Here is a 17,442-nt window from a genome sequence, read left to right as displayed (position 1 = left end):
GTTGGGGGTGATTGGGACCGTGTCGCATGTTGGGTTCTCTTTTATTTTGGCGCCGTAGTCGGGCCATGAGTGTTTTGGATGATGTAATGTTATTTATGTACTTGATTGACGTGGCGAGTGTAAGCCAACTATGTTATCTCCCCTTTTTTAATCATATTACATGGGATGTTGTGAAGATTGCCTAACTTGCGACATATGCCTTCAATGCGATTATGTCTCTAAGTCGTGCCTCGCCACGTGGGAGCTATAGTCGCATCGAGGGTGTTAAACTATACCAGTTACAGGATGGCCGGATTAGTGGAGGTTCCGATGGCAATAGTATTCCGGACCCCCTCGATCTGCCAAGCTGGGTCGCGGTCTTCATGGCCGGTACACAACCAGTGCAACACTCCTCTACCTCCGCGGCAATGATCTCCGGTTTAGCAATAGCAACGCCAGCGGGAGCAGGGGGCTCTGCCCCACCTCCGGCTCAGATTTTGTCCGATCTGTTCGACACTTTAGCAATGTTGCTGACAGCAGAGGTGGATGCAGCAAGCCGGGATCAGCAAAACATGGAGATTTCAAAGGTGAAGGATCAGATAACCCAAGCTAAAGCGGACCTGGCGGCAGAGAACGCTGGGATGGCTGCAGAGCGGGCCGGATTGGAGGGTCGGGTGTACCGGCTTATGTTGGATTGGAGCACATCAGATGATGTCATGAGGAGGAGATACCAATCGCGCCTTCCGTCAGCCCTAGAGGCAAGGAACCTTTTCAACACACCCGGAGCAGGAACCAGTAACCAGCCGGCCGTAAACTAGACTGAGGCACCGAGAACAGGAGCGCCGGTTCAGCCACGCGCGATGGATCCACCTCGTCAGAACGACATTGTGTCCCAGTGCGTTCCGACGCCTCCGGGGCAGTACTCCAACCCGTTGGACAACATTGTGGCCATCGCTTCACGATTGGCAGCTCTCCCGTTCGAAGGCGAGTCACCAGTGGTGGTGGAGACCCGACGAGTCAGGGAACTCCTCCAAACAGCTTTATCCGAGCAGCAGGCTTATTCGCATAGTCGTGAGAGGATCCACTCCACCCCCCGTCCAAGCCGGAGCTACAACAAGCATATTGACAAACCGGCTATGTCAAGCAGTGCACGGCGCCATAACCTGGCAGGTGGTGGTGCTAATGCACATGATGTGGTGGATCATGGCCAAGCACGTCGAGAGGCCGAGTTAGCAGCTCAGCACGCAGCCTGCCAGCCTACTCTGGTTCGTCCAACCGCCTCAGTGGAGCCAGGTGCGGTCTTTAGTTCTTTAGGGGTGCCATGCCTCACCCCAGCCTTGCGTAATATACGGCTGCCCAAGGACTTTAAAGTCCCTCGCAAGGTGCCCAATTACACTGCCGATTTGCAACCTAAGTCATGGGTTGAGAGTTATGAGATGGCAATGGAGATGCTGGATGTGGATGAAGCGGTGTGTGCTAAGTATTTCACCATGGTGTTGGAAGGAATGGCCCGTACCTGGTTAAAGAGTCTACCAGCTAATTCCATTGCATCATGGGCCAAGTTAAAGAGCCGGTTTATCCAAAATTTCAAGGATACATGTAAGCAGCCCATGTCAACTGTGGACCTAGCCGCTTGCGTTCAAGAGGACGGGGAGTCTACGACCCATTGGGTGAAGCGAGTCTCAGCTATTTTGCATTCATCAGACCGCATCAACACGGATACAACAGTTTTGACGTTGGAAGGCAATTGCCGGTTTATGCCATTAAAACTAAAGTTGGGAAGGCTCAAACGTCACTGCAATGACATGTCAACCCTTATGGCTGCTTTGGTGAAACATGCCGATTCAGATAGTACCAAAGACCCTGTGTTTGAGGGTGACAAACCGGGGAAGGGGAAAAGAACAGTAATACCAAAGGGCAGCAACATAATCCGGCAGGTCATGGGAATAATGGTAAGCGCAAGGCAGACAATAGCTTGGACTTTGCGGCCAATACCAATGCCCAGGATAACGGTCAGCGTCGCAACGGTAAACCGCCCCAACGGGGCAGAGGGTCAGGTCCCAATCTTGAACACCTGCTAAATCAGCCTTGCCCAAAGCACGGATCGAAGGAGAGGCCATCTTCACATCTTTGGAAGGATTGTTTCATCATGCGAGAGTTCAAGAATTCCAACATGTTTCAATACAACAATGGCCCGCCTGGTGGTTCTGGAGGTGGTTTTCATGGTCCGGGTTACGGAGGCGGCAGCTCCAGTTCAGGTTTCCAAGGCAATCAAACCGGGCATGGCAATCAAGGGAATCAGGGTAATCAGGGAGGTTATAACCATTAGGGGAGTCAGCAACAGCAGTAGTCGGGTTATCATAGCAATCCAAAGCAGTTGAATAGCGGGCTGTATCATGTCTTTGCCACTAGCTTGTGTAAGCACGATTAGAAGCTTCACAAGAGGGCCGTGAACTCCGTTGAACCGGCGTTGCCTCAGTATTTACGCTGGTCGGAACAACCCATTTTATGGAGTCGGGAGGATCATCCGCCCCGGGTTGATAATCCGGGTCATCTGGCCTTAGTAGTGGCTCCTCAAGTCGGGGGCTACAAGTTCACCAAGGTACTTATGGATGGAGGGAGCAGTATCAATATCCTTTATTATGATACCTTCTGTCGCATGGGGCTGACAGACAAGAGTCTTAAACCATCAAACACCGTCTTTCATGGAGTGGTGCCTGGTAAATCGGCGTACCTAGTTGGCAAGATAGCCCTAGAGGTGGCTTAGATGATCATGATTCAAGATCAGAAACCTTGACCTTTGAAGTGGTGAAAATTAAGAGCCCATATCATGCCCTGTTCGGGAGGCTGGCTTATGCTAAGTTCATGGCAATGCCGTGTTATGTTTATCTACAGCTTAAGATGCCAGGCCACAAGGGGACCATCACGATACATGGGAGCAGGAAGATTGCTTTAGAATGTGAAGAGGGTGATGCGGCTTACGCTGAGTCGGTTTGTGCCACAGAGGAGCTGAAGTTTTATAAGGACAATGTTGATCTGGCAGATATGACTTCTCTGAAAAGGCCAACTACAGAGCATGATCCGGCACTGAAGTTTAAATTGGATGCTGACACTAAAACGGTTGACTTGGTTCCTGGTGACTCATCTCAGCAGTTCAGCATTAGCGCTAAACTGGATCCAAAATAGGAAAGCACGCTCATCGAGTTCATCTATGAGAACCGGGACATCTTTGCATGGAAGCCTTCTGACATGCCAGGTGTACCGAGGGAACTCGCTGAGCACACTCTCAATCTAGATCCTAAGTTCAAACCGGTCAGACAGTTTCTCCGCCGCTTCAACGAAGAGAGGCGTAAGGCTATTGGTGAGGAGGTAGCCCGGCTCTTGGCAACAGGGTTTATCGTGGAGGTTTTTCACCCTGAGTGGCTAGCTAATCCGGTGCTGGTACTTAAGAAAACGGTAGTTGGCGTATGTGTTGGATTACACAGACTTGAACAAGGCTTGTCCAACTGATCCCTTTGCTCTCCCGCGTATTGATCAGATTATTGATGCTACGGCCGGTTGTGACCGTTTGTGTTTTCTGGATGCTTATTCTGGTTATCATCAGATCAAAATGGCAGTTAAGGACCAGGAGAAGACAACTTTCATAACTCCCTTTGGAGCCTTCTACTATGTATCTATGCCTTTTGGGCTCAAGAGTGCCTAGGCAACTTATCAGCGCTGTGTTCAGAATAGTCTTCATAAGCAGATTGGGCGCAATGTTGATGCGTATGTGGATGACATTGTGGTGAAATCTAGGAAGGAGGAAACATTGATAGATGATTTGAGAGATGATTTGAGAGAGACTTTTGACAACCTCTGGTTCTATAAGATGATGCTTAATCCGGCTAAATGTGTCTTTGGTGTTCTGGCAGGCAAGCTCTTGGGTTTGCTGGTGTCTAACAGGGGCATAGAGGCTAATCCAGAGAAGATCACAGCTATCACCTCTCTGGCTAAACCAGCATGTATCAATGACGTTCAACGTTTAGCGGGCCGGATTGCGGCTTTGAGCCGGTTTATCAGTCGTCTTGGGGAGAAGGATATCCCTCTATATCAGATGCTAAAGAAAACGAATGACTTTGTCTGGAGCGATGCAGCTGATAAAGTGTTTGAGGATTTGAAGTGACAGTTAGCTGAACTGCCAGTCCTTGCGGCTCCGATCGATAAAGAGCCCTTATTGCTATATGTGGCTGCTAATGCCCGGGCTGTTAGTGTGGCTATTGTGGTGGAGCGCAAGGAGGCTAGAAAGGAGTATCCGGTTCAACAGCCGGTTTATTACATCAGTGAGGTGCTTATTGAGTCAAAGCAGAGGTACCCGCATTGGCAGAAGTTGGTGTATGGAGTTTTCATGGCAAGCCGGAAGCTCAAGCATTATTTTCAAGGTCATCCTATCACAATGGTTAGTTCAGCCCCTCTGGGAGACATCATCCAAAACAGAGAGGCGACTGGTCGGATTGCCAAGTGGGCTATTGAGCTTGGACATCACGGGCTCAAATATACACCTCACACAGTGATCAAATCTCAAGCACTCATGGACGGCTTGAAGATTGAAGGTCATCTTGAGCGGGTGCATTCTCCTCATCCCTACCCAGTTGCTGGAAATCAATCGTTGACCAATCGATTCCAGTTAAGGCTTGAAAAACGGCTTCTTCATGAATAAGGTCGGAAGGGTCAATGTCAGGGGCATAAGTATGCTTACGAATCGGTGGGATAAGCTCTTCTACATCATGAATCGACGCGGGCTGTCTTTTCCCTTCAACATCGTAAACCGGTTGATAATGAGATAGATCTGCGTCATCCGCCAGTTTACTCACTATGGACCGCATTTCCTTTGTCAGCCTTCGGAGATCATCGTTGTTGAAGTTTGTGCCATCTTCCTTCATGCTGGGGTAGCCTTGGCCGAGATCTGCCGGTTCAAGATTGGAATCCACGCCTTGGCCCGGATTAGCGCGATCAGCGCACCTGACCTTGCGGCTGATCTCTTCAGTTCATTCAACAGGGCAGGCAACATGGCCAGCTTTTCGATGGTTTCTTTTATTAGCGTTGGAGGAGGCTTGTTATAAGCCACAGTGCAAATGACTCTCTGGGATCCAGTATACAACTATTCTATCAAAGTATAGGCTGCTTTAAGCTTCATCCGCATGTCGGAGCCCAGATGAGTAATATGGGTCCCTGTCATGGTAAAAGCATCAGTAAACCGGCCTTGGATAAGATATTATGGATTGGAAAAACTTCATATGCAGATATTTACCAAAGAGAACAGAGGTCATGGCGTTCTGCCGTTTTAACCTGGTCAGTTCTTCAGCCACTGGCTTCAGGGCTGCTTCCGCATCTTCGGCCTTCTTTGTTAAACCGGCCTTTTCTGTCTCTCAGTATGCACGATCTTTGTTAAAGGTTTCTTTCAGCTTCTCCATGGCTGCTAAGGCGTTAGTCAACTCTTCCTTGGCCTTGGAAGCCTCCGCTTGCTGAGATTTAATATTCTCCTAAAGGTCAGCAGTTTGAGCGTCCTTCTTACTCAGCTCGGCCTACAAAGGCAAGATTTATCAACAATGAGATATGTATATTTGAAGTACCAAGCATATAACAAGTTATGCACTTTGTACTTGGGGCTAATGCCTATTTGCTCTATCATCAAAATTTTATTTGCAAGTTTCAAGTACAGTGCAAGCATTATCCTTGACACTTGGGGGCTAATGTATATCTGTTCAAATGGAAGCATGGATTAAATACCCGGTTCACCTTGGAAAGATAAACTGGCCCTTGGGGACTACACAGGCGAAAACTACAGGAATACAATGATCACGTCAGGTTTACTTCAAAAGATCAGTTGATATATGGAGGACAAGTTTGCAAGGGTTAAGGTATTACAAAGTCCTGGTTTATGATTACCATCATAAACCGGCCCTTGGGGGCTACTTGAGTTGGTACTTGTAAATTGGATTTAAGAAAGGAAAAGTGATGAAAATACCTCATAGCGCTCCTTCATCAGGTTCACCAAACCGGCTTCATAGTCACGGTTTGAGTGCAGACGGTTTAGAAAACCAGAGTGGAGTTCTTGAGCGCTAAGATGGGCGTAGCTTGACAAGTCGGTGCTCCATTTTCCTTTTTCCATGGCAGCATGCTCTTCCTTGGCACTATGTTTCGCCAATATAACAGGATGGCCAGGAGAGTGTTGCTCATACCGGTAATGATAACCCCGCCTTCTTTGTCTCCAGCAGCCTTTTCTGGAGTTGATGGAATGTCAGTAGTCCTTACTGGACTTAAACGTCTATCATCAACCCGGATTGGGCTTGCTGGTTCACCATCTGGTACAGCAGTGTCAACTTCTGCTGGTTCATCAACATTATGATCTGGAGGGGGCGGTTCATCAAATGTGGCTTCAGTATTTGGACCCTCCGGTTCTGCAGTCCGCTCCGGTTCAATAACCACATGATCTTCGGGTGGGTTATTCACCCGAGCCTTCTTACTGTGTCTAGCTTTGGCTCTAAACAGAACAAGGTACAAAGGTTAACATAGCATATAGAGTGTGAAACATCAAAAGATTTGGATTGAATTAGTTACCCAGCCAGGGTTATGAGAGGAGGGAGTTGTGTTGCTGTTGACTCGCCAGAAGATGAAGGAGGTGTCACCTGATGATTCGAATCGAACGGATTAAGAGGTTGTCGGAAATAGCCTGCCTTGGGATAAGAAGTGTCAGAAGTGGGTGAGACCTCAGATCGATACTTTCGAACCGGGGTGTTCGGTAAACCAGTCGAAGTGACTTTTTGGCCGCTGTGCCGGGTTGTGCGGCGAGCCTCGTGCTGCTGCTTCTTCAAAATAAATGTTGGATCCAAATGAGCAAGAGGGTGATAAAAGCTTACTTTCCGGACTGCTTGACGGATTTTTTCTGTTGGCATAGGATCTAAACCGGAGGAAAGGATAATTACCTCTGCATCGTCAGCTTGGCTGCCCTCAACGTCCTCCTGATAAATATCATTGTCAATGAGATGCATGAAAAGTGAACCAAGTGAATCAAGTTCTACCTCTGCGTCCGCTTCATCCGGGTCGTCATCCAGTTCTAAATTGATGCGTTCATATGCCTTCCTCTTTGTGGTTTTCTTGACGGCTTTTGTTTTAGGACGAGAAGGCTTCACCACTTTCTCTTGAGGTTTCTTTTTCCAGAACGGATCATCACCCTGTTTAAAGAATGGGCAGAGGGTCTTCAAAGATTGCACAATACAAAAATATCAGGCGTAAAGCGGAAAAAAAGTACTTACAACAGGCGGTTTGTTTTGCGTATAGAAGGGATTTAATCCGGTTTGGCAGTAGACAGCCTCTAATTCATTCAACATTTTCTTGACAGACTCGGTGACTTCTTCATCTGTTAGCTAAATATTGATATGATGTTGGGAGTCTTCTACGTCACAAGTATACTCACACATTAAACCGGAGTGGCGACTTAACGGCAATATGCTCCAGGATATCCAGCAACGGACGAAATCTACTCCTGTTAAACCGTTGGCCATGAAAGCCCTAAGTTTGGCGAGTTGTGGGGCGTATGAGGCCCATTCTTTGGCACTTAGACGTTTCGGCAGTGGATGAGTATTGGCGAGCCGGTGAGCACGATAACCAGGCAGAGGGTTCTCATCTTCAGGGGAAGTGTCTCTGCAATAGAACCAAGTCTGGTTCCACTCTTTGGGGTGACTGTGAAGTTTGGCATGAGGAAATTCAACTTCCTTCCTTTTCTGAATTGAGACGCCGCCGAGTTCAGTATTGGGTCCATCTACAAACTCAGTGCGACGATTTTAATGGAAGAAATCCCGAAACAGCTCGACGGTTGGTTCTTCTTGAAGGTACACTTCACAAAAGACTTGAAAGTTGCAAATATTGGATACCGAGTTGGGTCCAATATCTTGAGGGTGGAGCTGGAAGCTAGCAAGTACATCTCGAAAAAACTTCGATCCGGGCGGTTTAAAGCCACGGCCTATGTGATCCACAAACACCACTACCTCACCCTGTTTAGGGGTGGGAGGATTTTCCGGCCCAGGAACTCGCCACCGGATTTCATTCTTCTTCGGTAAGGTACCGATCTTGACCATTCCTTCAGTTGCTCCTCTGTAACCCGGGAGGGGACCCAGTTGCAGGAACAAAACTGCTTGGCCATTGCAAGCAAGAAGCTGGAAAGAAATGTTGGTTTACAATTCATTCATGGTGATGCATAAGGTACAATGGGAAAAAGGAATCCAAGTATGTGAAATTGATAAACCGAAGGTTGATACAATTATGAATGATAAAGCGATAAGCAGAAGCAGATGTATACACATATTATTAAACTGGAGTATGACAACGGAGATAAAGGGATTACCGGTTTACAAGGGGACTAATGGTATATGATAGATTATTCTATACAAAGGTAAACCGCCTATGATGATAAGGAAGATATAGATCTAAGGCAAGAATGACTAAGTAAAGGTAAAACAGGTTTCACAAGATTGCATTGAAATTTTGGATCAACCGTAAGTCAGGGAAAGGAAAAATATTGAGACTTAAAAAGTTTGGTCCCGAAGCAGTTCACGAAAGGTTCAAATCAAGTGGTAGGGTATCTAAGGATTGGTTTACATGATCGAGATAAGGAGTGCCATAGCTGCGGTGCGGAACACGACAAGGTTGAGCACTCGCCTTGATTGTCGGAGGTTCATTAACTGAAGGTGAGATGTATAATTTTTAAATAACAAAGTGACATCATGGCGATTTATCATGATCCTGGGGTATGACGTCACGGCGGTTTACAAGATCAAGGTGAAGATGCGGAGGAGGAATTTTTCTAAGTGTTGAAGATTGACGTGAACAAGTTCAAATCAATCTGGGGCCTAATGTTGGGGATATTACTACTGGACGTAAACCGGCCAGGAGTAGCCGGGTTAACTCTATGAAGATAGAAGCCCATAAAGACGTGAGGATGGTGGCGCTTTACGAAGGCCCAAGGCCCAAAGGCAGGTTAAGGCCTGTAGATGTAAACCGTCTTTCTCATGTAACCTGTATTGTAAGATAGGAAGGATAGAGACCGAGTTGGACACTTTGATGATCCGGCCTCGGGACTCTGTAAGCCGGCGGGCGTCAACCTATGTATATAAAGGGACAACCCGGCGGCGGTTTAGGGACAACACACAACAATTCGAGAGCTAGGCAAAGCAGATTCACTCCATGATCATCGAAACCCCTGCAATTCCATCACAACTAGACGTAGGCTTTTACCTTCATCGAAGGGGCCAAACTAGTATAAAACCCTCGTGTCCCTTGTACAGTTTAACCCCTTTAAGCTAACCCGTAGTGATGGCTCCAAGACTAAGTCCTTTCACGAGGACATCTGCCATGACAAACCCACGACAATCACCTTCCCCCATCTATCTACAGCGGTCCACTCTCCCGCAACCCGCTGTACCCTCTACTTGAACATGGTGCTTTATGCTTCATATTATTATCCAATGATGTGTTGCCATCCTATGATGTCTGAGTAGATTTTCGTTGTCCTATCAGTGGTTGGTGAATTACTATGATTGATTTAATTTGCTTGTGGTTATGTTGTTGTCCTTTGGTGCCCATCATATGAGCACGCGCGTGGATCACACGATAGGGTTAGTTGTATGTTGATAGGATTATGTATTGGAGGGCAAGGGTGACAGAAGCTTCAACCTAGCAAAGAAATTGATGCATACGGGATTGAAGGGGGCCAATATATCTTAATGCTATGGTTGGGTTTTACCTTAATGAACGTTAGTAGTTGCGGACGCTTGCTAATAGTTCTAATCATAAGTGCATAGAATTCTAAGTCGGGGATGACATGCTAGTAGTGGCCTCTCCCACATAAAACTTTCTATCGGTCTAGTAACATAGTCAATTGCTTAGGGACAATTTCGCAACTCCTACCACCACTTTTCCACACTCGCTATACTAACTTTATTGTTTCTTTATCTAAACAACCCCTACTTTTTATTTACGCGCTCTTTATTATCTTGCAAACCTATCCAACAACACCTACAAAGTACTTCTAGTTTCATACTTGTTCTAGGTAAAGCAAACGTTAAGCGTGCGTAGAGTTGTATCGGTGGTTGATAGAACTTGAGGGAATATTTGTTCTACCTTTAGCTCCTCGTTGGGTTCGACACTCTTACTTATCGAAAGAGGCTACAATTGATCCCCTATACTTGTGGGTTATCATCATGATACCCCGAATCGTCGACGCAGGAATGATCCTCCGGTTGAGGAGGAAGGCACTTAATGGCTATGACTTGACGCCTCCATCCCTGTTCAAATACAACAAGTCAGAGTCCGGGTGCATTTTGAAGTCTCAAGACAGTAGAATATGGCTTACCCAATCTGCTGGATATATCCGAAACAACCTTCCCGGATACTCATTCAGGCAAAGTCCGCCTCTTCTCCCTTGTAAAGATCGTCCGACATCTTGGCCAGGGCCGCCTTATTGTCTGGCCCGTGTCGCTGGTGGCGGGTTACGTTGTTGGTCCCGTTATAGCACCACAACGGGTGACCCCTTTGATGAAGGGGTTGCATGCACCGGGTAATGGCAATGGCCATCACTTCAATTATGGTCAGCTTGCAGCTAGTCAACAGCCTAACCTTGGCCGATAACACGCGTACCTCTTCGCTGTCCTTTTAGGAAGGGGCTTTGGGCCACTAGTTGTACCGCTTTATGGGTGGGTCGATCGAGTATTTGGGCAGCCCTTGTCGAATTGGATCGGTGAAGGGAATGTCCTCAATATAAAACCATTCCAAAGTCCACTCTTCTTGATCTTTTCGTGGGGTTCCGATGGGGTATCCTGTCCCGGCTATCCGCCACACTTCAGCGCCGCCCACCTCGAATATGGACCCCCCGGAGGTGAGGGACAAGGAAGAAATACTTCCTCCACAAATCGAAGTGGGCCTCGCAACTCAGGAATATCTCGCAAAGAGCCACGAAGCCAAAGATATGCAATATGGACCCTGGGGTGAGGTTGTGGAGCTGGACCCCGTAGAACTCCAACAAACCCCATAGAAAAGTATGGATGGGAAAGCCCAAGCCTCTTAAAAGGAAGGTAACGAGGCATACCCTCTCCTCCTTATTCGGAGTGGGGGAGCTCTCAGTAAGGGCGCGACCGTCGATGGAGATGAGGCTGGCGCGGACAGGAACCAGATCCGTTGGAGGGAGGAAGCGCTGCATTTCCAAGCACCTCAGTTGAAGGTGAGAAACTGAGCAGCTCGACTAATTGCCTGGGAGTGGACCATGTGGGTGCGAAGATGAATATGGAAGGTCGGTCATGGCGCCGAGAAATTTCTTTGGTATTAGATAGGAAGGGTGAAACAGTTCCCCCACGCTTTTGGATCTATAAATAAGCATCTCGGCGTGAAGTTGAAAGGACAGGTTCATGGAAGGACGGCATTGGGCCGCACGCTCTCTAAAAAAGTGTGTGAAGCCCCTGCCCTGAGGAACGGCATTAAACTCTGATGGTCCCACCTTGATCTCGAGATGTCTTCGGATCTCAGGATCTTGAGACTATCCGGGACTAAGAGTGGGGTCCGGATAGTGTTCGGCGAAATTGACAAGGCTTCAGACCGAATGGAAGAATGGAAGAACTCGTCTCACAAGCCGATGATGTGAAAGATCTCAAAGGACAATCCCCGGCGTTGGAGGCAAGTTCGGGGGCTACTGAGGGAGTCATGGACTAAGGGGTCCTCGGGGCAACGACCCATTGAGTATGGGCCAGACTGTTGAAGCCGTACAATGATAGGAGATCTATGAAGCCGTGGTGTGCCCTCCAAGTCAAGAAGGTGCATGATTTCTTTAATCCCTTATTGTAATCTATCTTCGGTAACCCTAACCCTATCGGTGTCTATATAAACCGAAGGTTGTAGTCTTTAGGGGGAGAGTTTTTAGCATCACCTCATCACCTTAGGGTTTAGCTCGTGTTGATCTCGAGGTAGATCTACTCTGTAAACCATATCACACATACAATATAATCAAGCAGTACGTAGGGTATTACCTCTTCGAGAGGGCCCGAACCTGGGTAAACACTTTGTTCGTCGTCCCTTGTTCCCCATTGATTCTAGATCCACAGCTCGTGACCCCCTAACCCAAGGTCTGCCGGTTTTGACACTGACAAATACCATCATCACGGTGGTGGGAGGTAGTGGCCTATGTGAAGTAGCAGAGTATGAGCACATTTTTGAAATTGCAAATGGGGACTTGCAAAACAAGTAGAAGATAAAATGGTAGATTTATTACCCAAATGGGGAAAACGACTCTTTCACTGGGTTCCGGAGGCCGGCATCCATCGCCGCAGTCACAATCGGGGTCGATGGAGGGTGTTGGGGATATAGCTATTAGGTATGACCCGCCCAGGAGGGGCCGAACCATCCCTATGACGATTCATCACAATGAAGCCCAAAGATCATATGGTGGTTCATAGATAGGCTTAGTAGAGGGCCCAGACCCAAAGGCGGCTTAGGCCCATAGATATAAATCACCATGTATGTAAACTTGTATGGTAAGGTACATAAGAAAGGTCACTGAGCCGGATATGTTGTATAAGCTGGCAGGGACTCTGAGGGCCGTAGGGTGTCAACCCGTGTATATAAGGGGACGACCTAGCGGCAGCTTAGGACAAGAAACAACAGATCAAGAGCCAGGTCAAGCGTATTCGCTTCTTGCTCATCGAAACCCTAGCAATACCAACTACAAACTGGACTAGGCTTTTATCTTCATCGTAAGGGGCCAAACCAGTATAAACTCCTCGTGTCCTTTATCCTGATTAACCCCTTTAAGCTAACCTCAACGCGATGGCTCCACGACCAAGTCCTCACACTAGGACATCTGCCATGAAAATTTCATGACAGTTGGCGCCCACCGTGGGGCTATCGCACGATGGTTGGATCAAGGGATACGGTGCGGGCCAGATGACTAAGAGTCGTCACGGCAAGTTTTACATCGATGACGCAGGCTGGGGCCCTGAGGTCGGCTCAATTGAGTACGGGTACCGGGTCCCCTTCGGCGGAATACATGTCTTCATCGGCAAGATCGGCGAACCGGGCCCTGAGCCGGACATCTGCACCGACATCGTCGAGACGGCTCAGCGTGCGAGACCCACCCGGGTTCGACCTACCATGAATCGTGCCTTCGTGGGATATATCCATGGTGTGGGATCTGAGGACAGACTAGCATCTGGTGATGAGACTGTCATTTATTCTGATGGCGAGTCATCCACCGGTGAGGCAAAGTCATTGTATCAACTGCTAGACGGCCGGCCTAGGGGCTGCTCCGATGGCGATAGTATTCCGGACCCCTGTGAGCCACCGAATCGGGTTGCAATCCTCATGGCCGGTACACAGCCCGTGCAACATTCATCTACGACAGCGGAGTTGGTTTCCGGGTCAGCAGCGGCAGCGGCTGCCGGGGCAGGAGGACCTGAGCGCCCGCCGGCTCAAGCTTTGACTGACTTGCTAGATAAGCTGACAAGATTGTTAACAACGGTGGTTAACCCGGCGGATCAAGATCAGCATAATGCGGCAATCACAAAGCTGCGTGATGAGATAGCGCATGCCAAGGAGGAGCTAAACGCAGAAAATATCAGGATGGCCGAGGAGCGGACCGCTTTGGATGCTCAGGCTCAACGGATTCAGTCACAATCTTACCGGCTCATGCTAGATCAGAACGCTTCCAATGAGGTCATGAGAAGGAGACATCAGACTCGTCTACCTTCAGTTTATGAGGCAAGGAATCTCCTTAACACGCTAGGAGCAGGAACTAGTGACCCACAGTAGCAAACCGGGTCGAAGCGCCAGGGACGGGAATGCTAGTTCAGCCGCGCGCGATGGACCCGCCTCGTCAGAACAATAACCCGCCGCAGCACGTGCCGACGCCACCAGGTCATTACTCTAACCCTTTGGATAAGATGATTGATGCGGCGTCACGATTGGCAGCTATCCCAGTTGAAGGTGAGTCACCAGCGGCAGTTGAAACATGGAGGGCTAGAGATCTCCTTCAGACAGTGCTGGTTCAGCAGCAAGCTTATTCTTACAGCCATGATAAGGTTCATTCCACCCCTCGCCCAAGCCGGAGATACAACATGCATATTGATGAGCCGGCTATATCAAGCAGTGGGCGGAACCGTAACCCGCCCCATGGACATGACCCGGCGGGCGGCGGTGCTAATGCTCAGAATGTAGTGCATCAATGTAACATACCAAAATTCTAAATTTTGGAATGTTATATTAAATAGATAGTTATGATTGACTGTTTGATTGATTGTGTGAGATTGAGTGAAATTCGAAACTTTTTGAAAATTAAATGAGAGGGAATAAAAGGACTTTCCCAAACTTACATTATGCATTTATGATCTTCATGAATTCAAATTCTTTTCAGATACAAAACCCTAGAGAGAAGATGACATGACTTCTTCCATTTAAATAAATGAATAGGGTTTTTGAAAATATTTGAATTTCATTTGGAAATATTTTTCCAACTCAAAAACTTTATGCAACTCAATGATTTTCACGAGAGAAGATAAAATGACTTCTTCAAATTATATGAAATATGAGTTTGAAGTTTCAAATAAACCAAATTTAATGCCCCTTTGAAATCATTTTCAATTTGGAGTTATTTTGGTTCTTATTAAATTATTTTCTCAAAAAATAAAATATATGGAAAATAGGGTAAAATGATTCCCTACATCAAAAAAATTGGAGAGAAATAAATTTGAAATCATTTTGGTATTTTTAAAATGATTTTTATTGGGTTTTATTGCATCAGTGGAACTCTTTGATTTATTTGAATTTTTGTGGATTTTATTTGATGCTATAAAAATGTTCATGTTGTAGAAAATAATTTTCTGAAAATTTTGATATATAATATGCATGTACTATATTTATATTTTAGGTGGGTTTTTTATTTATTGTCTGCTTATTTTTTTTTAAAAAAACTCTCTTCGAACAGTGCCACGCCGAAGCCCAGCACTGCTCTCTCTCTCTCTCTCTCTCTCTCTCTCTCTCTCTCTACGCCAAGCCAGCCGACCCAGCCCAGCAGCGGCTTGCTCCCGAATCACCTCCGTCTCACCCACCCGCTCTCTCCTTCGCGCGCATGCAGCCACGCTGAGCCACCGATAGGTGGGACCCACCTGTCGGGATTGTCCCCGTCCTCTGGCCGGATTCCTGCTCCTGTATGCCGACGCCGACCGACGCCGAGTCCGCCCTGGACTTTCCTCTCCACCTTGCAACTCGCCCAAGCCTCGCCCCCTTAATAAACCCTCGACCCTGGCCCCGTTTTCCTCCTCAAACCGCAGCCACCACCGCCCCTACGCCCACGCAAAACCTCGCCGGAGTCCGAGCTCCGACGAGATCCGTCGCCGTTGCCCCACGCTCCACCGCCGCCTACGCCCGACGCCGCCACCACCATCGGCTTCGGAACCTCGCGCCGTACCTCCCCATCTACTCCGCCGTCGCCGCCGACCCTGAAGCAGCCGCCGGCCTCGACGTCCGAGCCGCTGCCACCATCATCTCCGGCGACGTCGACGCCCACCATCGCGGTAAGCCCGGCTCCTCCCTCGTCCATTAGATCTAGGATCAACGGATAGGATTAGATCGCGTTGTTTTTTTTCGAAACGTTTTTGTTTATTTAGTGAACATGCGTTAGTTTAGGCTCTAGAGCGAGAGAAACTCGTCAGTTTAGATTCACTAGCGAACGTTCATTCGGTAGAATTTTCGTTTTCTTTTTATTTCTGCCAGGGGCCCGTTTGCGATTAGTTTATTTTACAGACTGGCCCCTATTTTTCAAACTAGCACAACTTTTCAATCGTTTATCCAAATCCAACGAAACCAACGCCCACTTCCTCGTTATTATCTCCTCTATCCAGATAATCAACTTAAACATGTTTTTGAAAATTTAAAATTTGATTTCAAACAGATTTGAATTCAAACTTCTTTTGTTCGTAACTTGAGTTTTATAACTCCGTTTGAGTTGATTCTTTTTGCAAATTAAAGCTCTTGACCTAAACTTTCTGATAAGGCCAAATTCACTTAATTTTGGTATTGTTAGAAATTGTTTTACGTTGCAAGAGGTAGTTGCTTGTTTTCGAAGTTTTCCAAGATCTTTTCTTCTATTCTTTTGCATGATTGCTTATGTGTGGTTACTATTGCTTGCTTACGACAGATTGACCGGAGTGTGACGAGTAGAAGTATCAGTAGTTATGAGTACAAATCATCTACATCAACCGTACAAGGAAAGTTCACACTTTGATCATATTTTCACACCCAGTTTTTATGCATTAGTCCCATCCTCAAACATTGCATGAGTAGGATGTGATAACATGTGGGTTTTGGGAAGTAGTTGATCAGGTAGAACCTATTGTCCTTTATATCAAACCCCTGGAAGTTACTGCGTTATGATTATATTGCCATGCTATGCTCATAGACGTGGTTTGGGTTTGAGTGTATCCATGACAGATGTGAGATTGGTAAGGTTTAAATTAAGGTGGCTACTTTAATACACATCTGGGTGGATTGGTTGGGGCACCCTGGAGCACCCAGTGGTTTGCTTGGGCACCTGGAGAACCCAGTGTTTTCCCAAGGGGATCCCGGAGTACCCGTGTGATCACCCTATGGAATGCCACCCAGGCTCAAAGGGATCATAAGATTATTCATGCTGAAAACTTCCGTGTGCAGCCACAAGCTAGTATGGGCTCTAGCATAGTGGAATAAGTTCCATGACCTCTTCCAATGGTAGGCTAGTAGATGTCGGGCATGTAGGTTGGTACTGTTGCTACCTCTTGAGCACTGCATTGGTTTTCCCTTGAAGAGGAAAATGGTGATGCAGTAAAGCAGCGTAAGTATTTCCCTCAGTTTTTGAGAACCAAGGTATCAATCCAGTAGCAGACCACGTGCGAGTCACCTCGTACCTACACAAACAAATAAGAACCTCGCAATCAACGTGATAAAGGGGTTGTCAATCCCTTTACGGCCACTTGCAAGAGTGAGATGTGATAGAGATGAAATAATAAGATAATTTTTTTGGTATTTTTATGATATAGATTGAAAGTAAAGATTGCAAAATAAAATAGATTGGAAACTTGTATGATGGAAAATAGACCCGGGGCCATAGGTTTCACTAGTGGCTTCTCTCAAGATAGAATAAGTATTATGGTGGGTGAACAAATTACTATCGAGCAATTGATAGAAAAGCGAATAATTATGAGAATATCTAGGCATGATCATGTATATAGGCATCACGTCCGAGACAAGTCGATCGAAACGATTCTGCATCTACTACTATTACTCCACACATCGACCGCTATCCATCATACATCTAGAGTATTAAGTTCATAAGAATAGAGTAACGCCTTAAGCAAGATGACATGATGTAGAGGGATAAACTCATGCAATAAGGTGTAAACCCCATCTTTTTAT

Source organism: Triticum aestivum, chromosome 2A (assembly GCF_018294505.1).
Source record: "Triticum aestivum cultivar Chinese Spring chromosome 2A, IWGSC CS RefSeq v2.1, whole genome shotgun sequence".
Classification (NCBI taxonomy): domain Eukaryota; kingdom Viridiplantae; phylum Streptophyta; class Magnoliopsida; order Poales; family Poaceae; genus Triticum; species Triticum aestivum.
Note: the sequence above shows the minus strand (reverse complement) of the source record.